General features: G+C 36.9%; 1 protein-coding gene across 2 annotated transcripts in view; it reads right to left on the reverse strand.

Moving 5' to 3' along the window:
• AFTPH (aftiphilin) overlaps positions 1-21,717 on the reverse strand; it is a 64,559-nt gene extending 42,842 nt beyond the window's left edge. For both annotated transcript variants that reach the window (XM_037806713.1, XM_037806712.1), the window contains exon 1: positions 21,519-21,717. The gene's annotated coding sequence lies outside the window, so the exon portion shown is untranslated. The remainder of the gene's footprint in view (positions 1-21,518) is intronic.
• Positions 21,718-25,719: the final 4,002 nt, after the last annotated feature.

The raw sequence follows: 25,719 nt of genomic DNA on the forward strand, positions 1-25,719 counted from the left end.
GAGAAATTTGATCTTTAACAGTTTCTCTGCAATTATGAAGTCCCTATTACTTTAAATATACTCTAATTGTTAAAGACAGTGTGGGGAAAGGTGCACATACCCACACTACGGGAAGGGAGTGGAAATTGTTATAACGCTTCCAGAAGGCAATTTGCTTATAAGTATGTAAACCCTGAAACAAAGCAAAACAAAAACCACCATTTTTTTGACTCATCAATTGCATTTCCAGTGATACATTCTAAGGAAATATTTATACAGGTTTGTATTTCTTATTAGATAGGTAAAAAGATGATTAGTATACTTTATGATATGCAAAATGGAAAACAAAATGCCCCAAAGGGATTAATTCAATTTTGCTATATTCTTATAATGACATATTATGCAGCCATTAATAACATGACTGAATTTTTTAAAAACATAAACGCATTTGGAATGATTGAGACATGTCAAAAGAACACAAAAACCAGCCTGAAGGGGCTCTTACTGGCCAAATCAGGGACAAACTGAGCATTGAAATAAAGATAATGAATTATGACTCACTGAATAAAACAAAAAACTATGGGTCCTCAGCTATAAATATGTAAGTGAATAAACTGAAAATTCGATGAGAACCAGGATATTCGCATCGTTTCAAAGTACCTCTCTACAACATACTGAATTACAAAGGGGAAAAGTGTAACTTTACAGTGGTGAAGGCTGACACTACCTTAATCAGGTGATCAGAGTGAACATAATCAGTAGTAGGAATATAGACATGATGCACCACCTAACGAAATGCAATAAAAACACAGGATCACTTCTGGAATACTCCTCCAAAAACATATAACCTGAATTTAATCACATGGAAACTCCAAACTCAAACTGAAGGACAGTCTACAAAATAATTGGCCTGTAATCTTCAAAAGTATCAAGGTCAGAAAGTTGAGGAGAGACTGAAGAACTGTTCCAGACAGAAGAAGGCTAAAGAGGCATGACAACTAAATACAATACTTGATTCTCAAATGGAACCCCTTTCTATAAAGGTCATTATTGGGGTAACTGTCAAAACTTGAATGAGGTCCAAGGATTAGATAATTGTGAAGTACAGACGTTAATTTCTTGATGGTAGTATTGTGGTTATATAAGAGAATGTCCTTGAATGTAGTAAATATACACTGAAGTATCTGGGAGTGTCAGGGGCATTGGGTTGGCAACATATTCTCAAGCTGCTCAGGAAAAAGAAGTTATTAGTAACTTAACTTGCAATTTTTTATGTTTGTTTTTCAAAATGAAAAATGAAAATCATTAAAAGCATCCAAGGAAATGTATATGCCTGCATTTAAAAATGTACATTTTATAATAAATGTGTTACTTATTGCAATTATACCTGATTTTAAAAAAACTTTTTATTTTGAAATAATGATAGACACAGAAAGCTACAAACTGTTAGAGTCCTGTGCACCCTTCACCCAGCTCCTCCCAATGGTGACATCTTATATTGCTGTAGTACAATATCAAAACCAGGAAGTTGACATTCTTGGTACTGGTATATTACTGTCAACCAAACTACAGATCTTACTCAGTTTTCACTATTTTTTTAAACATGCATTCATTTGTGTTTGTGTGTATGTGTAGTTCTATTCAATTTTATCCCACGTACGGATCTGGGTAACTACCACCAATATCAAGTTACAGAACGGCCCCCCACCCCCAACCCTGTCCCCTGGCAACCACTAATCTGTTCCCCATCTTTACAGTTTTGACATTTCAAGACTGTTATGTAAATGGAATCATACAGTACTTAACCCTTTGAGGCTTGCTTTCTCAACCTGCAAAATGCCCCTGAGGTCCATCCTGCTTTGTTGCATGTATCCAATAGTTCAATCCTTTTCATTGCTCAGTAACATTCCATTGTATGGATGCAACAATTTGTTCATCCATCCCCCCACTGAAGGACATGTAAGTTGTTTCCAGTATTTTACTGCTACCAATAAAGCTTGTGTACAAGTTTTTGTGTCAATTTAAGTTTTCATTTCTCTGGGATAAATGCCCAACAGTGTGATTGAGGGGTCCTATGGTAAGTGCATATTAAGTTTTATAAAAAACTGTCACGCTATTTTTCTGAGTCGCTGTACTTTTTTACACTCCCATAATGCCTTATTTTTTAAAAAAACATTTGATTTTTTTTCTAGCATAATTTGCTCATTCTTTACCTACTGCTTTTTTTAAAATACAGTTTTATTGAGATACATTCACATACTGTACAATCATCCACAATGTATAATCAACTATTCACAGTACCATCATATAGTTGTACATTCATCATCAGAATCAACTTTTGAACATTTTCCTTACTCCAAAAATAAATAAATAAATAAATAAATAAATAAATGTAAAAAGGAATACCCCAAACATTCCACCACTACTCCCCACCCCACCCTATCTCTCATATAGTTTTTGTCCCCATTTTTCTACTCATCTGTCCATTCACTGGATAAAGGGAGTGTGAGCCACCAGGTTTTCACACAGTCACACAGTGTAAGCTACATAGTTATGCAATCGTCTTCAAGAATCAAGGCCACCGGGTTGCAGTTCGACAGTTTCAGGTATTTCCTTCTAGTTATTCCAATACACTAAAAACTAAAGAGGAATATCTATACAGCGCATAAGAATGCCCTCTAGAATGACCTCTCGACTCCATTTGAAAACTCTCAGCCACTGAAACTTTATTTTGTTTCATTTCACTTCCCCCTTTTGGTAAAGAAGATTTTCTCAATCCCACGATGCCAGGTCCAGGCTCATCCCTGGGAGTTATGTCCCATGTTGTCAGGGAGACCCACACCCCTGGGAGTCATGTCCCACATAGGGGAGAGGGTAGTGAGTTCACTTGCCATGTGGGCTTAGAGAGAGAGAGAGAGGGCCACATATGAGCAACAAAGAGGTTCTCTGGGGGAGACTCTCAGGCACAATTATAAGTAGGCTCAGCTTCTCCCTTGCAGCAACAAGCTTCATAAGGGCACGCCCCAAGATCATTTGCCTACTGCTTTTCCCAAAAGTTTTCATTGTTTGAAAATGAAATATGTGATTGTTTCAAGGTCTATTTCAAACTCAGGTGTTAATGCAAATACAAACATCTTAATCAAGAACTTCGTAATCAAAGCAACAATAAAGAAAGTAGTTTTTCTTCCTGTTGCACCTTGGCAAGGTACTCCCTCACTTTTCCCTTCCAGGTGAGAAAAGCTCTATCAGCATTCCAGACTATGGACATTTCAACATTTCTGAAAACTGAGTCACTGATTGATGGGAAGAAGTTGGGCTGCACATTCCCCCTCCAGCAGGTCTTGGCCCTGGCCCAGCTCACCCTTCAGAATTCTAAGAGAGTGCCTAAGAGAGTACTCCCATACTTCAGCCAAGAATGCCAACCAACCAGAGAAGATGGGGCCCAAAACTTTCCAGAAAATTCTTCCATGTCCAGGCCAATTCTAATTAAAAGAAGCTTTAGTTAACTGAAGTATTATTAGTATAATGAATTTACAAATAAAGTAATTAAGACCAATTCACTTCTTCTAAATAGCTGTTCCTACTTAAGGGAAAAAAAAGGATAGATGAACTACTTCAATACTGTGGATGGCACATAGCAAACTCAATAAATGTCTCTTTATCCTTCTTAATGGACTATTCAAACAACACAAGGAGTCCCAACAAGTTGACTAATTTCTTTATAACCTGAACAAGCACCTGTGCACATGTCTGTGTGTGTCTCTGTATGTGTGTATAGAGGGGGTTGTGCTCAACTTGCCATTTTTATGTGTGCTATTCCAAGACTTGTTTGAGAGGAGTAAACAAGTAATGAACGTACAGGTTTGGTAGGGAGAGAAGATTCAAGCTACAGTATACACAATAGTTGACATGAAGTTTTCAAGATTGGGTAGTAAATGGAGTATTCTAAAAGTAGCCAGCGCAAGCAGATAGGGCAGGTCTCCTGCATTGTGGAGATTTGTCCATGGGAACTCACATTCTTATAGAGAGACTAGGAGACAGTATAGGTGAATAGCAGTAATTAAAAATGCAAGCCAAAGCAGACTTCCAGTGCTATCAACTAAGACAATAAAGGGGGCTTGGTTTGGGGGATTGTAATATAGGAGGTTTTTTATCAGACTTTGTATAATACACAGGGATCAGGGGAACAATTCAGAAATTCAGCAGCAATCAGCAGTGGAACCCTAAGCCCCATGCCAAATTAGCAGCTAGGATGGCAGGGCAAACAATGGATAAAGGTGATTAAGTATTAATCTCTCACCAAAAGAGGGCTGCACTTGCCTTAGCCTTCTAGCTTTGACTGTCAAAGAGTCACAAAACAAAAGAGATGGTGAGCCTACAGGTTGAGAGATCTGTGGTCAAGAGGCAAGGTGGGTTTGGGAAGGCAGAGGAAAGAAAGGAGAAAATGTGACCAACTGTTACGTGACACAATTTGACCATTTAAAAATTGTTTCTGAAGAATAACAAAGTTGGAGGACTTAAACTACCAGATATAAAGACTTGGCTTACATCCCAAGATTGTGGGATTTATAACAAAGTTGCCATTGCTGTGTGGTAGGGAAAGGATGGCCTTTTCAACAAATGCTGCTAGATCAATTGAATAGCCACAGAAAAATAAACAGACAAATAAATAAGGTCTTTGGTTCTACCCAACATCTTACACAAAAACAAGCTCCAGATATATTATAGGTCTAAATGTGAAAGGTATCAACCTTCTGGAAGATAATATAAGAGATTATTCTCATGGCCTTGGCAAAGGCAAAAATGTTTTAAATACGACACAGTAAGCATTAAAAGAAAAGATCAATAAATTGGACTTCATTAAAATTAAAAACTTCTGAATAGAAATAAAGACCAATGGAACAGAATTGAGAATTGAGTCCAGAAATGAACCCATATATCTATGGCCAACTGATTTTCTACAAGAGTGTCAAATCCATTTAATGGAGAAAAAAGTAGTCTCTTCAACAAATAGTGCTGGGACAACTGGATATCCACATGCAAAAGAATGAAAGAGGAACCCTACCTTATGCCATATATAAAAATTAACTCAAATAGATCAATGACCTAAATGTAAGAGCTACAACTATAAAACTCTTAGAGGCAAACATAAGGGAAAATCTTCATGACCTTGGATTTGGCAATGGATTCGTAGACTTTACACCAAAAGCATAAGGAACAAAAGAAAAAATGGACAAATAGGACTCCATCAAAATTAAAAACTTGGCATCAAAGGACATTATCAAGAGTGAATAAAAGACAATCAACAGAATGGGAAGAAATATTTGGAAACTATATACTTGATAAGGGTTTAATATCCAGAATCTATAAAGAACTCTTACAACGCAACATAAGGACAAACAACCCAATTAAAAAACTGGCAAAGGGATTGAATATACAAATGGCTAATTAGCACAAAAAAAAAAATGTTCAGCATCATTAGTCAAAACAATGATATACCACTTCACACTCACCAGGATGGTTATCATATAAAAATGGAAAATAGAAGTGTTGGTGAGGATGCAGAGAAATTGGAACCCTCACACATTGTTGGTGGGAACGTAAAAAGGTGCAGCTACTGTGGAAAACAGTTTGGTGGCTTCTCAAAAGGTTAAACATACCATACTATGTGACCCAAATATTCTGTTCATAGGTATATATCAAAAAGAATTGAAAACAGGGACTCAAACAGATATTTGTATACCAATGTTCATGGCAGTATTATTCACAACAGTCTAAAGCTGGAAACTACCATCAACGGATGAATGGATTTAAAAAATGTGGTTTCTATACAATAGAATATTATTCAGTCATGAAAAGGAATGAAGTTCTGATACATATTTGAACATGGATGAACCTGAAAAGCATTATGCTAACTGAAATAAGCCTGACAAAAAAGGACAAATATTGTATGATTTCACTTATATGAAATACCTAGAATAGGCAAATTCATAAGGACAGAGAGTAGAATAGAGGTTACCCAGACCTGGGGAAGGGGAAATGGGAGTTAGTGCCTGATGAGTTCAGAGTCTCTGCTTGAAGTGATGAGAAAGTTTTGGTAATGGGTGGTGGTGACAGTTGGACAACACTGTGAATGTAATTAATGCCAATGAAGTGTTCACTTAAAAATGGTCAAAATGGCAAATTTATGTTATTTATGTCATCACAAAATTTAAAAGAAAAAAAAGTTCACCATTAAAACAGTGAAAAGGCAAGCCATTGCTTGGGAGAAGATATTCACAATACACATAACCATCACAAAATATACAAATCATAGAGACAACCCAATAGAAAAACGGCCACCATATTTCAATAGGTAATTCACAAAAAAGGATATAAAAAAGGCCAGCAAGCATATGAAAAGTCATCATGGAAATGCACATTAAAACCACAACAAGATACCACTACACAGCCATCAAAATGGCTAAAATTAGAACAAAACAATTTTAACAATAGCTACTGTTGGCAAGGAGCATTTGGGATTCTCTTACTTTACTGATGAGGGTGTAAATTGGAACATCCTTTTGAAAAAATGTTTCATGGTATCTACTAAAACTGAATACACCCCACAAAAGTGAGTACATATGTGCATTGAAAGACATGCTCATGGGAACTTTATTCTTAACTGGAAATGACCTGAATGCCCACCGACAGGAGAATGGTTAAAATAAACTGTGATATATACATACAATGGAATGCTACATGGTTATGAAATGCACTATTACTACATGCAACAATATGGATGATTGTTACAGACATAATGTGTGAAAGAAGCTAGACAAACATGAACAAAATGCATACTGTATGATTCATTTACATGAAGTTCAAAGCAGGCAAAACTAATCTATGGCGATAAGTCAGAATAGCGATTCCCTATGGGGGCAGGAAATAGACTAAGGGAACCTGCTGGGTGTTGAAAATGTTGTCTCTTGATCTAGGTAGGTACTGGTTACACAGGCATATACATTTGTAAAAATTTATCCAGCTGTACACTTAAGATTTGTGAACTTTACATATTTACATTGATAAAAAATTAAAATGTTTCTCAGGAGATCAACATACTTAGATTAACAGCAACTATATTACAAGCAGATAAATATATGACTATAGTTAGAAATATACCATTCTATTAAAAAAAAACTTCGGTTATTTATACCTTGTCTAATTCTGGGATTTAAGGCAATTTAGGTATACATGTCTCAGGAGGTAGTATGGTACACGGGAAAGATCCTGGATTTGGAATCACGTAGATCCTAAATTCAGATTCTAGTTTCCCCATTTTCTTTCTGTGTGACTTGCCCTTTCTGAGCATCAGTTTCCTCATCTACACAGATGTTGTGAGGATTAAAGATAACAGACCTTCAATACCTGGCACATTCTATGCCCTCACTCAATATCAACTACTATGACATTTTAACTTTCATCAAGTCTATGGTTCAAATGATAATCTACCCTTAACAAAATCTAGTCAATGTTTGCTTAGTTGGCACAGATACCCACATGACTCTGTACATATTTTAAATGGTCAAAGAAATAATAAGTTATTTAAGAAAAATATTCCTAACAACTCTAAATATATGTGAGTTTTACTTTATTGCTAATTTTTATAAGCAATTCCTAGAAAATATGAAATTTAACTTATATAATTATCTAATGTCATAGGCTTGGGACCTGATAATACACCAAATCTGAACTCCAAGATTGAAGAATTAAGTCTCTAACTTTTCAACCAACTCAAGGCACTAGCAGTAGTCTGTTAAGATATGAAGTTTTGAAGTGAAATAGGAAAACACAACCTAGAAATTCTCACCAGCACCTTGAAGTAAACTGGCTGAATCTACTATCCAGAAGATCACAAGAATAAAGGTCTAAAGTAAGTGCCTGGTTGGGATGGAAAGGACTTTTCAATTTACCCTACATATTCCTCTAAAGAAAACCTGCCTGCATTCCCAATCATCCACACAAAGTATCACCCATCATAAAGGCCTTGGGCTCACATTTGGCAGCAGCAGTGGTCTCTAATGTAGGACTCTCCCAGAATCAAACATGAAGGGATCCTTCCAGACAAGCTAAAAGCTTACAGTACACAATGATCATGAGAAAGAAACTCACATCTTTTACAGGGTACCAGTCTAGCTGAATCAATGTGTATATCACCTCCCAACGCCAAATAAACAGACCTAGATTATACAATCCAGCTTTACCAAGGACGCTTCTCTCCACACTTTTATTTTAACAGGGACTGTGATGGGGGAGTAAAAGAGAGCATAAGTGGAAGGATGGTGATAAAAAACAGGAAAAAGAAAGTCAAAACTGTATCTGAAGTTCTGAAGTTATGCTACTGATTGCAATAGTACAAACCACGCTAGCAAGGTATAGTTAATAGATCACAAAAAATAGTCACTGCCTTCTTACCACAATATGTCTGAGGTTTAAATTAGTCACCTGTTAAATCATTTGGGAAAAAAAAAATCCTCTAACCGGATTAGAAAAATGAATGAAAATGTTAATAAGCAATTAACATTAACTTGCATTACAAATGTTGCCTGGTATTGCAGTAGTTCAAATTCTTCAAATCTTTACTGTAATATCCTCATGGGAGTTTTAAGATACTATCAAACTGTACTGCCAATGAATCTGCCCAGCCTACATTTTTGCTTAAGAATCATCTTGTCCCATTAGGAGCAGAGTTTGCATATCACAGAGAAACAGAAGAGAGAGCCCTTCCTCTGAGCCATATAAAGATTTGAATTTCAGTTAATTTTTTGGTTTTCAAGATATTTAAAGATGATTAGACCATGATGTCACAAAAGTTTTCATGCCTCTAAAATTTTAAATCTATTAAATGGATAATTTCTTAATATTCTCTTTTTGAGTGGTTTGTCCTCAGAATATTAGTTCAATGGGGCTAACAAAGGGTGGGCCATTATAAGTAGATAATTTCTGAGAAAGGTGGGGTTTTTTTTGTTTTTGGTTTTTGTAGTTTTGGTTGTTTTGTTTTAGGACTATCATTTTCCCTTTAACATTAGGCAGTAAACTTTAAGGCTACTTAATCAAATTTCCACAACCCCAAGCTGAATATTCTTAAAAAATATCATAATTCCTCCGAGCTTGTCAATTTAAAAACAAAAATCCCAAGATATCACAGATCTCCACTGCAGGTCAACATGCCATCAACTGCATAATAATATGCAGTGTTATTTAAGACATATGTTAAATAAATTATATCTTCTGTGTACCATCCCTCTTTGTTCACACCTATATCAATATTAAGTTAATATTTACTGAGGACTTGCTATGTGCCAGTATTATGTGATGAACATTCTTGAATTATCTCATTGTGCCCTCACAACTAACCTACGAAATCAGGAATTATTATCTTCATTTTACAGAGGAAGAAATAAAGGCCTAAAGAGGTTAAATAATCTTTTAAGATAATATAACTAATAAGTGGTGAATTAGTCACGAGCTAATAAAATATTTGAAGCGTCTTATAATACTGCAGAAATGATTGACAGGAATTCTCCCCCAAAAATTTCTGAGTTGTTAAAAAAAAAGTTTTCTGAAATTTCCACAGTAATTTTGAAGGGGAAAACAAGATGCTTGTAAGTTCAGATGAAGAAAGTATAATCAACAAGAAGTGAATATCTTATTTTACGAATGTACATCATGCTAAATGTGAGCAAACAATGAAAATAAGCAGTAAAATATTTTTATGCCCAAGGTGACCACCATCAAAAGGCCAGTCTGCCAAAAGTGAATATCAAATTTTCTGTTTTCCTTTTTTTGATATCAGTAAGTATTATGATTCATCACAAAAGTACATTCTTGTCAATTACAACATGAGCAGCAACATACATTTCACTCTTCATGTGCTAATTATCTTATGTGGCGGACTGAATTATGTAACCCAGTTTGGACATTCTTGGTCTTGATCTGCATTCTGGATGGTGAGGACCCATTGTAAATAGGATCTCTCGAACATGCTACTTAAGTTAAGGTGTGGCTCAAATGAATCAGGTTGGGCTTTAACTTGAATTACTGGAGTACTTTATAAGCAGAACGATATTCAGACATAGAGGGAGATGCCACCGGGAACAGCCAGAAACTGGACGTCAACAGAACCTGGAAGAGAAAGGAAAAGACACCACCATGTACATGGCTTGTGACAGAAAAGTCAAGGACCAAGGACTTCTGACAGCCAGCCCCAGAATGCCACAGTCTTCTGGGAGAAAGCATCATTTTGCTGATTCCTCAATTTTAGGCTTCTTGTCTCAAAACCGTGAGCCAATATACTGCCGTTGTTTAAGCCAACCCATTGTATGGTATTTGTTTTAACTATTAGGAAACTAAAACATCTTGCTAAACAGCAATAAGTTATTTTACAGAAGCTGGTTCTCAAAAATTCCCATGAAAAGCCTCTTTTTTCACGGTACATTTTTAATCTTCTATACAAATCTATAAGGCATTTTATAACTGAGTTTGGATAGTTTCACAGTTAAAATTAAACAAGATAAATAAAAACACTAGAAATTGTTTTACCTTTACCTTGCATCAACTTAGTATATTTGAGAGTCTGCTAGCTATTTTTCCTAAAAAATATTCCAACTTGAAATTGGATAGATGGCATTGAGTAACTGATGATAACAAGGGCAACAAAATAGAAGCAGCAGGATGCATTAGATCCCCCCCACTTCACCCGAACACACACAGTACTCTCCGCCACTACTGTAGTGGCAGGATTAATTAGTCATCTAATTTTCCATCCTAATATATCTGAAACTTTACAACGAAAATAAAATCTAAAAGGCAGGAACTGCTTCAGCTTCACGTTCCTTGCTTACATCCACAATCTTGTCCAAGGATAATCCCTGGACTTTCCATTTTGCTTCCCAACTGCCTGCTCAGGGGGCTCTTTGAATTCTCCAATCACTATTGATGCTTTCTCATCAGCCCATAAATGTTCAAAACTCTTCCATCCTCAAAACAAATCAGAGCAATATCAAACAAAATCACTTCCCTTCTGTGCTCTTGTTGCTCTCCTCCTCACCATCAAGCTTCTTGAAAGGGCCCTGTCATTTCACTATCTAGACTTTCTAACCTCCCACATACTCCTCAACCCAACACAATCTGGCTTCCATCCCACCACTCCTCTGAAAGTGCTCTTGCAAGAGTTCCTGTATTTGATCTTTAAAGACAGAAAATGTACCTGCATAGGCCTCTGTTTTTTACCACTACATCCTCAGGGCCTGGCTCACAGTTGGGACTAATTATATTATCATTGTTCTCGCAGTGACATTTATTTAACAGATACTCTTGGACTCTCCTTTCCACCATTATATTTCTACAACTCTACCTCTGGTCTTCTAGTGCACCACTAAGTAAGTTAGGAAATACCCAATTTCAATCCAGGTTAAGTAAATGTGATCTGAGGGAGGCTGGCTGAAATGTGAAGAATGTGAAAGAAAGCAAACCAATCGTTCTGGCTGCAACCCACCTAAAGAAAGAATATGTTGAGAGGGGAAGTAATTTACATGCAAGCTAGAAAACAACTAAAGAACAAAAATTTGTGAGTGTGTTTTTAGCAGGTATCCAGATCAGCTAATGAACATCTGCTTCAATTTGAAGCAATTTCTCAGAATAAGTGGAATCATCAACTACCAGAGCATGATGCTACTCTGGATAGTCCAACTAACTTCCCTTGCTCTAGCTCTCTGCTCCCCATCAACTTTCTTTAGTACTTCGTGTAAAATTTCCCACAGAAGACTTTGCAATCAGCCAACATGAATAGCTGACATGCTCTGAAAGAAATTTCTTGCTGTAAAGTTTTAAATTAGCATTCTGGTCAAGGCTGATGAGCTAAAACCTCAAGAGTGTAGGGTATTCAGAAAATAAAAAAACTACTTGTAAATTTTCAAAAGCAAGGACACCATTCTAGTTGGTGACTAAGAAAACATACACCTTGGCAGGTCTTGGCAGCTGCCCTTCCTGTGATAGTGCTACCCTATTATAAATGCTTACTACAAGAGCAACTCACCTTTTAGTAAAAGACGTGCCTAGTAAAGGTTACAAAACTGCAACCAAAGGTAGTTAGAACTCAGTTATCTGAGCCAATGAGAAAGAAAGAAAGCAATGTCCTAGATAATCTAAAAATCACAATTTGGCCTTAAAATATGACCTATGTAAGGGCAAGTTTACCTTACAAATTATGTCTTTGCCAGGTGCTACTAATTTACTAGAATTTGTTCCCTGTCCACTTACCAACTAAGAGAAAAAGATGGCCTAGAGACACGTGAAGTGACAGAAGGAAACCAGACAACAAACCAGTCTTCAAAACTGCCATAAATGATTCCCAGATAAAAACAGATAATTACATTCTAGGGGGGAAATACCATAAAACAAAAGTTTCATATATCTGAATAATCAAAAGTAAACATTCTAAAATAGTGCTCAATGAGTGTATGTGTGTGTGTGTGTTATATACAGGTCAAGTCACAAGTAAGTCTACCTGAACTGATAACCCCACAGTAACTATGAAAGGAATTCCCTTGGTAAACAAATTTCTAGCTGGTTGACCTTTTAATGGCTTAAAGTTTTACTTTTTCCTGAGATGGAGAAAGGCCAATGGGTAAACAGGGAAAAAACAGATAACATATTATTTGTAATATACCATATACCTTTAGTTAGAAATGATTTGAGAATTAGCCTATCATGTAAATCAGGGTTTTTAAAAACCTTTTGTCCCTGTGACCCACAGAAGAAATGCATTTTATATGATGACCCAACATATGTAAATATACATTTAAAAAAAAAAAGTTTCACCAAACATATTTACCCTTACTCTCCATTTATTCTACATTTTTGGTTCTATTTCATTTTTTCTTAAACGCTAGCCACAACCCCCTAAACTGATTTTACAAATGATATATATAGGTCATAATCCAAAGAATAAAAAAGTGTGACATAAGGGACGCTGAAGAATTTAGAGAAAATGACTAAAACTAACAGTTAGTCACCTCCCACCCCCAAATACTATTTAGTACCCCTGAGTTAGGGGAAAGGTAGTGGCTCCTTCCACACAGCTGTTGTGAACAATGTCAGCTAATAAAAAAAAAAAAAATTAAGCTGTAAAATTTGTCCATTTTCTTTTAACCTTTAGCTTGTGTGAGCAGTGCGATTTAAGGTAGGTTAAGCTTCTGAAGTATTTCTACACTGGGTATTGTCCAGGATATCACCTCTTCTCTGAGCAAAGTTTTATAAGAATAACTTCATTTTATGGTCCTGGAGCCATTGCTTACATTTTGCTACAAGAAGCAAAAAAAATTAAATTTCAAAATATTTTCTGTGAAAAGTCTTAACTCATATAATGTGTCAGTAATTACCAGTAAGTTCATGGCAATTTTGTTCGAGGTTTAATACACCCCACAATAATACTATCATTTTTTCCCTTCTGATCCACTTCCTCTAAATCCGCTTATTGCTCCCAGCACAGAGGAGGTGGGAACAGGGGTATTTTTAAAACAAAGAACTAGACCTCTAATTAAAGTAAGATCGTCTCCTTGACCTGGTGCTTACAAAGACAAAATGCATTTTAAAATTACATTAATTACGTTATATGAATGAACCACATAATACGATGAAATGAAAGCATTCCTTTTGTCTTTATAGAATTTGGCATAAAAATTATAAATTAAAAAAACTATTTTTCTTCACATTCTTACTATCTTCAATCTAGGAAGAAAGTCCCTTTAAGGATGAAATTTTTAAAAAGCACCCATTATACAAAACATGAACATTTTAGCAAATTTCAAGACACTTAACTTTCAGAAGGCATTTACCAATTGTTTAAGTTTGCTAATACTAAATTTTGTGTGCAGTATGTACAATTTAAAAGTTCTCTAAAAGATAATGTTGGTGGGAGTCTATACTGGTTCATACATTTTGTAGGGCAATTTAGTAATGTATCCAAAATTGTAATGCACATCTCTTTCACTAAGCAATTTCACCTATAAGAATCCCTCAGATGCATTCATACAAATGTGCAAAGATATTTTCACAAAAAATGTTAATTCCAGCATTGTTGAAAACAAAAAACGACTGAAAACAAATATCTACCAATAAGGAAGAGGGTAAATAAAAAGTGCTGCCATTAAAAAAAGAAGATAAAGCTGTGTTATCAATACATTTTTAAGTGAAAAAGCATTTCTGAAAGGCATTCTCTCCTGATTGTCCTACCCATCATAGACTTTCTCCTTCTCTTCACCTGTCTGTTCTTCTGCTGCCTCACACATGGCTGTTCTCAGGCCTTGGCCTCCTTATATTCTTATCTTTCACACTCCCTGAGATATCTCATCCACCTCTTTGCTTTTATATGTTTATAATGTGCAAACCTCTATCAGTGGCCTGCTTTACCTCCAGATATGCCTACCCAAATGCCTTTTTAAGTATCTCTACCTGATATCCCAGAGACATCTCATATTCTCCAAGTCCAAAACTGAAATCAATCTCCACTCAAGAAATTAACAGAAACCACTTGTTCCTCTACAATATTCTGAATTCTAAGTTGCTAGCACTAAATCATGCTGTCCAGAAATCTGAGTGTTACCCTTGACTGTTAGCCTTGACTGTTCCCGCTTCATCACTCCCCTCCTGCAAATTAAATCAACCAAATCTGGCCCTCTTCCAGGGCTCTGTAACTCAGTGAATGAACCTACCATCCATCCAGTTACTAGGCCAGAAATTTAAGAGCCAGCCTTGACAAAGCTTCCCACCATCACCCTACCCTAGGTCTAAATTTCATAAATCTCTCAATTCTGGAATATGTGTTCCTCTTTAGACCTCCATTCTGGTCTAAGCTACTATTATCATCTAAACTTGTCTTTCTAACTAGTATCCAATCATGTCCTACCCAAGTAATCTTTTTAAAAGTCAAATTTGATCAAGCCAATCCTGTTTGTGATAAAAATAAAACCTCCTATCTCTCCAGCCACACTCTGCCTCCCTTCCCCTGTTGTTCTCAACACTCTAGGTAGGCCTTCTTTGTTTTCTAAAAGCAGACAACATAATTTTTCCTTAGATCTATTAATAGAACAAAAATACCCATACCAATTTTTTTTTTTTTTTGGTGCCACTGAACTTGCAGTCTCAATGCCTAAAACAGTCCCACACATCCTTTATTTAGGTGAGGGATCAATTCCTCAGGTAAGTTTCCTAACCACCCTCCTTCCCAAGTCTTCCTACATATATTTCTTTCAAAGTATAAGAACTCTAAATAAGTTATAGCTTTAGTTAGATGCTTACAATTCAAAAACTGTGCAAACTATGGATACTATAAAAAACAGGCTTAACTATAATGTGTGATTTTTAAAAACCTATTTACTACTTTCTAGAACAGTGAACATAATCCTATTTCTTCTCCATAGATAAACAGATATCAGTAACATGTTCTAGAGAAGTGGCATATATATAGCATCATATAATGCAAGCCATATCCCAAATTATTCCAAAATATTATGTTAACATGTAATCAATATAAAAATTATTGACATATTTCCCATTCTTTTTTTTTTTCATACTAAGTCTTTGAAATCTGAAGTCACAGCATATCTTAATTTGGACTAGCCTCAAGCGCCACATGTGGCTAGTTACTGTTGTATTGGACAGCCTAGTTCTAGAAGATAATATTGTATTTCTTGTACTTAAATAGCTTGCAAACACAATCAGAGGAATATATTTTAAAAAGCAGCATGGCATTAAGCAACTTTAATTTCATATCAAACAAGGACATGCCTCATGTTTCAATCCTTAAAAAAATTTTAAATTAAGCGAACATTCCACACTGCTGAAAAGCCTAAAACCAAAATAAAAATGCAGGTAAGTAATTTTAAAACTGCATCTTTACTGATCATCTGAGGCAATTATAGGAAGATGGATAAGAGAAATGGGCATTGCTGGTGGGAGTGAATTTATAACAACATTTGGAAAGCAATTGGCTTTCCGTTTGATTTAGTAACTCCACTTCTAAGACTTTATCCTATGGAAATAACCAAAGACAAGGTCAAAGATTTATGTACAAAGTTGTTCACTGAGATGCTTTGTCCATGATCATAAAAACTGGAAAAACACAATCAATCAGAGGAAAATAAGTCAGCAGAGATAACCTGAAACTCATTTGATGCCATTCTACAGTCATTAAATGTTTTAAGGACTATTTAATAACATGCAAAAACAGAATTTAATAGTAAGCAAAAGAAAAACCTATGAATGATTCATATATACATAGGATACACATATATGAAAGAAATTTACATATCATAGAAACAAACACAAGTGATGGAAAACTAAAATGTTAAATTATATTCTTGTAGTGTGATAACCAGTGACATTTTTCTTCTATTATTCCTTTCTTTTAGCCTGTATTTATCGAGTGCCCATTCTGTGCCAAGCACAAAGACAGACTGGGTCACAGTCATCATAGGGCTTATCAATCTTCTTCACACTTCTCCATTATTTTCCAAATTTTCTGAAATAAATATATTACCTTTTCATAATTTTAATAACCAGAAAAATATAATAAGGAGTGAACACTGATTTGGGCAAATCACCTTATACCAGACCTTTTTGGGTCAACTGAGGAAGAATTTTAATATGACCATGAGTACTAGCTTAGATTTGAAATTTAGATTTAAAATTTCCTGAAATAGTAAAGTGAGTTAGCTGACTAAACAAAACAAAACACCTACAAAACAGGTTTTACAATCAGATTTCATTTTGGTAAAAAGTACACATTAATATATAAAGATCGTGGAAAGTTATACACTTCAACTCTGAAAAGTGGGGAATCTATGATTAGCGGGAATGTGTTTTTTTTTTTCCATTTCCTTTTCTCTTTCTAGGATGCTCATGTACTGTTTCTATAATAAAAAATTATCTAAAAAATAAATCATGTACCCAGAATTTACTGTGCTTTTACTACATACAAAACTGCTAGGTTTTTAAAAGGGTGGAACTGAATAAAGAAGTCACAGCCTTAAAGAAACTTACAATTCATTAGGGGGGAAAAGATATGAGTGAACAGTAAAAGAAGTGCAAAGCAGAATATAAACATCATATGAAGTAAAATGTGGCTACAGAGATTCTCAGAAAAGATCTCACTTGATTAGGAAAAGGAAGAATGTGAAAACGAGAAAAAGCTTCATGAAGGAGACAGTTGGCAGGCACTAAAGAAAAGAGCATGAGGTCACTGTCAAGGAACAGTAAGTTATATACTGAGTCTGGTTAGAATGAAGGATATATGAAGGAGCAGGCAGAAAGCTGGAAAGTAGGTTACGAGGGCCTGGAATTTTCGGGAGGGCGTGCCTCTGCAAGTTTTTTGAGTTTAGCAATGGGGAATTATTGGTGGTTCCAGTTCAGGGAACTATCCTATCACTCCTCATCACCCCTACTCTATCATTTCTATTCAAGCCACTGCTATCTCTTCTATCTCTGCAACCACTTGACATTCCCTGCTTCTACTTTTGTGCTCCTCTAATCTATTTTCTGTACAGCAGCCAAATGGATCATTTTAAGACATAGATCATGTCATACTTCTATTCAAAAATCCTGTGATAGTTTCCCAGCTCACAAGAAAAAGTCAAAGTCATTACAATTTCTACAAAGACCCTCTAATTCCCACCCTCTAACTGTCTGATCACATCTCCTACTACTCTTTCTTCTATTTGCTCACCGTACTCCAAGCCCAAAGGACATCCCTGCTGCAGTTCCTAGAATATTCCAGGAATGCTTCTGCCTTTACCATTCTTTCCTTATTCTCACCTCCTTCAAATCTTAAGATTTCTTTGCACTCTATAATAAATAGCAAGCTGCATGCCCTGACCCCCCAATTCAAAGTCAAAAAGTCAGTACTCCTCTATCTACCAAAACCAACTCTATTTTTCTCCATAGGACTTAACATCATCTGCCATCTCTACATTATTTTACTTTGTCTGTCTCCATATAGAAACATGTACACATGCATACACACATGAGAACTGAAATTCTATGCAGGCAGGTTTTTTTTTCTTATTTGTTCATTTCAGTATCTCTAATACCTAGAATATGGTACGGCATATAGCAGGTGCTCAGTAAATACTTGCTGTGTGAATGAAAGGAAAAGAATATCATGGTTTCAACAGATATTTAATTGAAATGTTTTATGGCATACAGTAATATTTACATAAATAAAACCTACAGTGAATTTATTCCAATTTACTACTTAACTTTCCTCTGGGAATGATTCATTAATACCGTTCTTGTAAATTAAGCTTGAGCATATAGGCAACCTTTAACTTATTAACAATTTATCTTTGCAAAGTTTACCTTTAGGTTAGTTATTTGGAATAGAGGTGGTGGATAGTCTAGAATCTTGTACTATCTTTCTCTTCACTTCTCTCAAACCAATGACCATCGACCTACCACACCGCCCCCATCCCCCACCCCCCACTTCTTTCCCACCAAATAGGGTTTCTGTTTCCCATTGAATAGGTCTAATTCACAGAACCATGATCACCTACTATAGGGTAAGGCCAGAAATAGAAACCTGGAGTGTGATACAGAACTGTTGAAAGTGTGGGCAGCAATTAAAGGGGAGCCTAGGAAAGGGAAGTTATTGTAGGGGAACCTGGGGAGGGCAACAGTTTCTTAATTCAATTATTTTTATGTTAGAGGCTCCTTTTATTTTAAAAAGAAGTCTACACAAAACACTAAATCCCTCCCTGACCTCCTTTTAAATATACAATGCTGAAAGATATAGTGCTCCTTTATATATCTAAGTTTTATATTTTATTATAAAGAATTTGAAGCATTCAACAAAGTTTAGGAAAAAAAATACAATGAATGATCAAATACCCACTGTCCAGCTGTGTAAAACCTCAACCTTGTCCCAAATCTGCTTCAGATATATTTTAAAGACAGTAAAGATGGCTGAAAACTCACGAGTCTCTCCTAGATCCTTTCTCACTCTCCAGTTTTCCACAGGTGACTTTTATTCTGATTTGCTGTTTATCATTGCCATGCATGTTTTTATACTTTTGCTACATATACCATGATTTATAGAAAATATATAGAAGAGTTTTGCATGTTTTAAAACTTTATATACATGGTATCACATTATATCCTAGCTCTACCACTTGCCAGGTATCTGACCTTGGGCAAATTACTTAAATCTCCATCCTTCGTTTTCTTCTTTGAAAAATGAAAATCATACTATCTACTACCTTACAGAGTTGTGTTTAAATGAGTTAATATGTTTAAAGCACTTATAAAAGTATCTTGCTCTTAGGAGGTAGTTTATATCTGTGTTAGCAATTACCATATAACTTGCAAAAGTACCTGTGGTTGTTTATTTTATATATATACACACACATATATATGTATATATGTATATATATAGATAACTTCATTGAGAAAAGATTAGTTACCAAGATAACACATAAAATCCATATAATGCCGTATATTTTCCAAATTGCATGGATACTTGAAATACTATGAAGTTCCGGCTGGAGATGTTCACCAGCCTACTTAAAGAGGAACTCAAAGTGCTAACCACAGAAAGAAATAAGCCTTTATTTTTAAAAATACTAATTGTAGGCTTATATTACATTAGAATGTAAACATCTGATTTAAATAATTTGACAGTTTAAACACTCAGTGGTCTCCTTTAATGAGATTGGGGAGGGAGGCTAAGGTGCGAGGGAAGGGGCAATCCCTCAACAAAATGTTATTCAAAGACTTCTTAGTCTGTTGAGGGAGACACATTCTTTGGTACTGAAATTTTACTACTATTCTCTACTAGTTTTAACTAACTCTAAGCAGAACAAATTAAAATGTGAAATGATGTTTTATAATAGGGTTCATCTTAATTACAGGATTTACATAAAGGCAATTTGGTTCTGCAAAATTTAACAGTGCAATTATGGATACATTATCTTTGTTTTGATATATGATTATTTTCATAATAATCAGAAAACATCAAAACTTAAATGCCTTACATACTAAGTGAATTCTGAATTTCTTTCAACAGCTTTTTAAAGATTTAAAAGTAAATCTATGCTTTGATGATCACTTAATATATCTAATTTGATACACACACAGAGGGACAACTAGATCTAATGGGCCGTTTATTGTGCTAGATGTTTTACACAGCATCTTTTAACCCATTTTAAATATTTTTAGGGACAGAATTTAGAAGACTACCACAGATGCTTTGTTTAAACACATACACTTCTGCAAACAGTTAATCACTACTGCAAAACCCAACATATAAGCTGGTAAACCACATAAAATGCAGATAAACTGTGCTATTTATATTAACACAATAGTGTTGAAACATTTGTTTTCCCCTAGACTTGAGCATATATTTCTTTCTCCGAAAGGTTAACTGAAAGCAACAATTAATGTAACCTTCAAGGATAAACCCTGTTTCCTCTCTCTGTACCCCCTCTCCTCCTGAAAAACAAAAACAGAAACTCGGAGGATGAGAACGTATTCAGTAGAAGGGAAGAGTTATACTTTAGGAAAAGTTCAAAAGTAGTTTTACTTTTCTTCTCCGAAAACTGAGAACTTTGAAAAGGAACGACTGCTTTTGTTTCAGTAAAATATTTTCATGTATGAATTAGTCCTACCCTCAGCCCCCCAGTAGAAGACTCGAGGGGGAAACCAAGTTACAATTTGCATAAACCAAAAAAAAAAAAAAAAAACCTAGCCGTTCCCACTATGTTACTAAAGTAGAAAGAACCCGATCATCGCTCACTCCATACTGTTCCTCTGCCCAAGCAAGACGCAGCACCTGCCAAACTGGGCGCTTAAAGAATGGTCCAACTCTTCCAAATGCAATCTGGGGAGGAGACGCAGATTATTTCTTGAAGAGTGCAAGAAGGGAGTAAAAAGGTCCTTTCAGGAAGGGATGCATAAGCTTTAGGGCCATCTCCTCTGACTGCTGGAGGATTCGAAATCCTCTTGTTTCAGAGACCCTTGGAAGCAGCACACTCCGGTCGCGGCCGGCCTCCGGCCTGGGCTAAGAAAGCAGTGTTTACACCTGTCACGAGGGAGAGGGAGGGAGAAAGAGGAAGCCCGAGCAAAGCCCCAAACTTCTCAACAGCTCCGGGAGGCAGCGGCCAGCGCCGAGCTGCAGGCAGGTGGAAGCCGAGGGGCAGGGCGAGCAGGCGGCGGCTGGGGAGGAGGGAGCGTCTCACACCCGGCCGGTGCCCAGAATGACGAGGAGAGGGCCGCGCGCTTCGGGCACCGCCGGCGGCGTCCCCGCACCCGCCGCGAGTGAGGGCAGAGCCCGAGCCCAGAACCCGCAGCCCAGAGGCCCGCCAAGCCGGCTCCGTCCCCGCAAATCCCCGGCTCCCTGGCGAGCAAGTGTCCCCCAGCCCGGATGAGGAATCTGGCCGACCGGCTGGGCCCGATTTCCGCACCCTCTTTTCCCCGCGCGGCTTGGGGAGCCGAGCGGTGGCGCTTACCTGGCTCGTCCGGGACGGCCTCGATGAGCATGGCTCAGGGGCACGGGGAGGGACTGGCTCCCCGGGGAAGAACCGGCTATTCCGACGAGGTGCTGGTAAGAGCGGAAGACAGGCTGCTCACAGCCCTGTCACTGAAGCAGTGCCATGAACGCCCACCTGGAGTTTCAGCGCTTCCGCGGGACCCCCATCCCACTACCCTCCGCCCTCTTCCGCCGCCGCCGCCTCCACCTCCTCCTCCTACTCCGCGGAGACCCCCCGCCCACTCCACACACTCTCCCATCATGCAGCGGGGGAACCGCTGCCGCCGATACGTCATTTCCGGGCGCAGGTGGCTGGGTCGGGGCCGGGTGCTGGTGGGTGCGGAAGGGGGGAGTCGGGTGGGGAGGACACTCCGGAGGAATGAGTGTCACAGACGCTTACCCCTGCGCAGGCGTTGTCGCGTAGAGCGCCGGCCGCCATTTTGGGTGAGGGCAAGCTCCCCTTATTTTTACTTCCTCGGGAGTCATCGAGCTGAAGGGAAAGACGTCCCCCCTCTCCCTACTGCCTTCTGAGGCAGCTCCCGGCTGTGAGACAGGTGTTTCTCTCAGCCGGTTGAAACTGTTAACGTTCAGCTCAGAGTTAAGTCTCTCCCTCTGCAAGTAAAATTGAAAAGATTTTGAAATACAGAAACATAGCCTATTCTTTATTTCAAAATCTTTTTTCCATCAGAAACCTACTGGAGAGTACTTATCAGCTTGCCCTTTGCGCCCCGAAAAACGACTTTTTCATTCACAGAGTTCCTTCCTCTTTTTTATTTAAACCGGCAGAAGAGGAAGCCGATGTTTAACAAGTAACAAAGACGAGATTGTTATAAATCAGATTGAAGGTGGGAAGCAAGAGGGAAGGCGGCCGCCGAGCTGACAAATCATCTTCGAGACCCTCACCAACACAGAAATCCAGAATTTTTCTAAAGGATGGAGAAGATGGTCATTTTTCATAGACCATGCGGGAAAATATCTGATGAAACTAAAAAAAATCGAATAACGACTGTATTTAAAAGCATTTCTCTAACAGAGGTCATAAGAGATCTTTGTTTCTATTTCTATCATGAGTCTTGGGCAGTTTGCGTTTTTATAACCTTCCTCCCCAGCCCCGCCCCCCTTTATCAGGAATATCTGTTAAAACACTGGCCACTGTAGAACTCAGACTATGTCACTAGGCTGCAAGGATTATTGTTACCGTCTGGGATGATGAACTCGGGGTCCTATCCTGCAAATCATGAGCTCTGTCAGTTCTGCCCATGTTCACCTAATCTGCACTGGTAATTTGAATAATTTAAAATAGTTCCAAAACAGCAAGCTCAGCAGTCGAAGGAAAACACTCAGCCATGGAGAAGTGTCCACCCCTTTGAGTGAAAGAATTACACGAATCAAGGGAAAGAAAGGACAATAGCAGTTTATCGCTGTTTATCCCGCCTCTGCAATGTTCTATAGAAGTTAACCTGGAGGCTAAAATAGACCCATATTTGTCTCTTTACAACTCAATCGCTCAAGATATACGGAGACTGCATCACTTTAAATTGGAGTACCGATTGCTTTGTGGTGGTGCTGGATTTTTTGTTATTGCTCAGTCACAAGTGAGAAAAAGCTATACGGTTTTTCAAATTTATTCCTATTGTATCTCGCCCCCTGCTGGTTTAGCTCGTTTGCAAGCTGAACAAAAAATATATATGTTACTATAAATGTTTATTGACCGAGAAGGAAAGAAAGAAAAATACTTGTGTGTGTGCGTGGAGAAACTGGAAAGAAATTGATTTTAGACGAACACATGCTTGTTTTAGTTAGATAGCTATATGAAACAAGTATCGGGATATGAATATGATAAGATCCTAAAGCACACCCTACCAAGAAAAGGTTTAAACCAAAGTAATGAATTTAAATATCAAAACCCTGCTTTCAGTAAAATATCTTCCTGATTTCTGTACATCACAAGTGAAGAATTTTTGTCAAGTAAATGCAGAAGCCAATCTTACTCACTTAAGGATAACTCAAAAAATTAGCTTCCTGTTTTGTGTATGGAAATTGAGTAACTGGCCAGCTGACTTGTAAGTGCAGTTAACCAACCTGTAATTGGTACTCTTGTAGGTAATCCTGAAGACAGCTTCTAATACTTATGAAATTGTCTTTATCTTTGAATCTTTTAAGATGATAAAATAAATCTGTGGAAAATATACTTAGTAAAATTCATTGCATTTGGATCAAATGATAGTATGTTTTTGTTTATATTTTAAAGTTATGACCATAACCACACTACCAAAGATTTGGCATCAAGAAAAGAAAAAACAAATAACCAGTTATTTGTTGTATTTACTCCTTTTTTTCCTCCCTTTTACGAAACTGTAATCATGATATAAGTAGATTTTGTATCCTCTTTTCCACCTAATGTAATGTAAGGATTTCCTCCTATTACTTAAAATCTTATAAAACCTTAATTTTAATGACCTACATGGTATTCAATTGAGTGGACATATCTTGATTTATCCCTTACTCTATTATGGATATTTTCCACCATTACAAATAATAATTTAATGAGCATTTTGTGCATGTGACTTTGTCCAATTTTAGGAATTTCTTTAATACAAAAATTACTGGGCCAAAAGGCTATGAATGTTTTCTTGGCAATTCACCTTCTCGTATTATTTTCCAAAGGGAAATTTACAATGCCACCAGTAATATAGGAGAATTTTACAACCTCCTCACCAGTAGCAGATAATAATTAAAGGAAAAAAAATGTCGGATCTGCACAACTTTTCAAAGTGTTTTCAAGTATATTATAGCTTTTGATTCTCACACAGATCCCTTGAGGCAGATTAATCCCATTTTACAGAAGAAGAAATGATAACAGAGTTTGAGATTTGTAGACGATCAAAAAGTTAGAGATGGAATTACCACTAGAACCCTGGTCTCGTGATTTAGAATTCTTTCCCTCTACACCGTTTGGACTTCTCACTTTATAGAACGGTAATATTGTAGCCCCTCAAGTTTCCTCATAGCCAAAGACAGTTTAACTTATTTTGTTATTTAATACACTTTCCCCCATTTTCTTCATGTTTGAATTATTTTGTTATGGAATTTATTCCTTCTCACAATGAATACTTAATAAACTGAGAGATCCTTCACTATCATATCCTAAAATATTGTGTATATAGAATTGGAGACATTGAAAAATTTGCTGAAAAAGTTTGAAAAAGTTGCTGGAAGCAATTCTTGAAATCATCTCGTCCAACAGCAGCCTCTTCCCTATCTCCCCTTCTAATTTTACAGGTAAGATTAATAACGTCCTAAAAGGTTAAATGGCAATGACGTCCCCAGTCAACCAGTTGGTTTGTAGAGAACTGGGTACTAGAAGCTAGGTTTCATGTTCCTAAACCAGAGTAACTTCCACTCTTACCCCACACTACTTCTCTTTTGTTACAATCTTTTTTTTTTTTTTTTTTGCCAAACGACATAAGGAACCAAAACCATTAGGAACTTAGATAAAATTGTTTTCTGTATGCTCAACTGGCTGTGGCCATAATATAAGATGTACTGAAGAAAAACATTCATGTCAGGTATAAATTATGTTATAGTTATTGTGGGGTCATTTAATCATATGGAATATAGTATTAAAAAGAAACTTTAATGGTAGGAATTAAACTTTTTGTATTGCTAATGTTTTTGTTACTGGTCTGATGGGGATTTCACAAAGTCCCCTAAGTGTGATAAACAACAAAGATTTTATTTCTTAATCATTCCCACTGGTCTTTCTTGGACTTGCTTATGAAGTTTATTGCATAGGTAATGAACTTTACAATTTGGTGTTACAGTAGTTTCTCAGAACATTCTGGAGAAATATTCAATATGTCAGGCCACAGTATATAGGCCTTTTTCAAGGGCAAAATTTTGAAGGATAGATTCCTGGGAGTAAGAATTCACCTATTTGTGCATAACATTTAAATCAACGACTCCCAAGGCATTTCCTGGAATTAGGGAAAGAGGGTTATTCTAATGTATGAATTTGACTCCTTTTTATTAACACTCTGAAATGGCCATCACAGAAGGGATTGGCAAATCTAATATGCTCCTTTAAAAATAGCTAGAGCTGCACTATCCAATGTGGTTGCAACTAGCCACATGTACCAGTTGAGTACTTGGAATGTGTGTAGCCTGTGTTGAGATGTGCT

The sequence above is a fragment of the Choloepus didactylus genome, chromosome 17, assembly GCF_015220235.1.
Source record: "Choloepus didactylus isolate mChoDid1 chromosome 17, mChoDid1.pri, whole genome shotgun sequence".
In the NCBI taxonomy this organism is placed as follows: domain Eukaryota; kingdom Metazoa; phylum Chordata; class Mammalia; order Pilosa; family Megalonychidae; genus Choloepus; species Choloepus didactylus.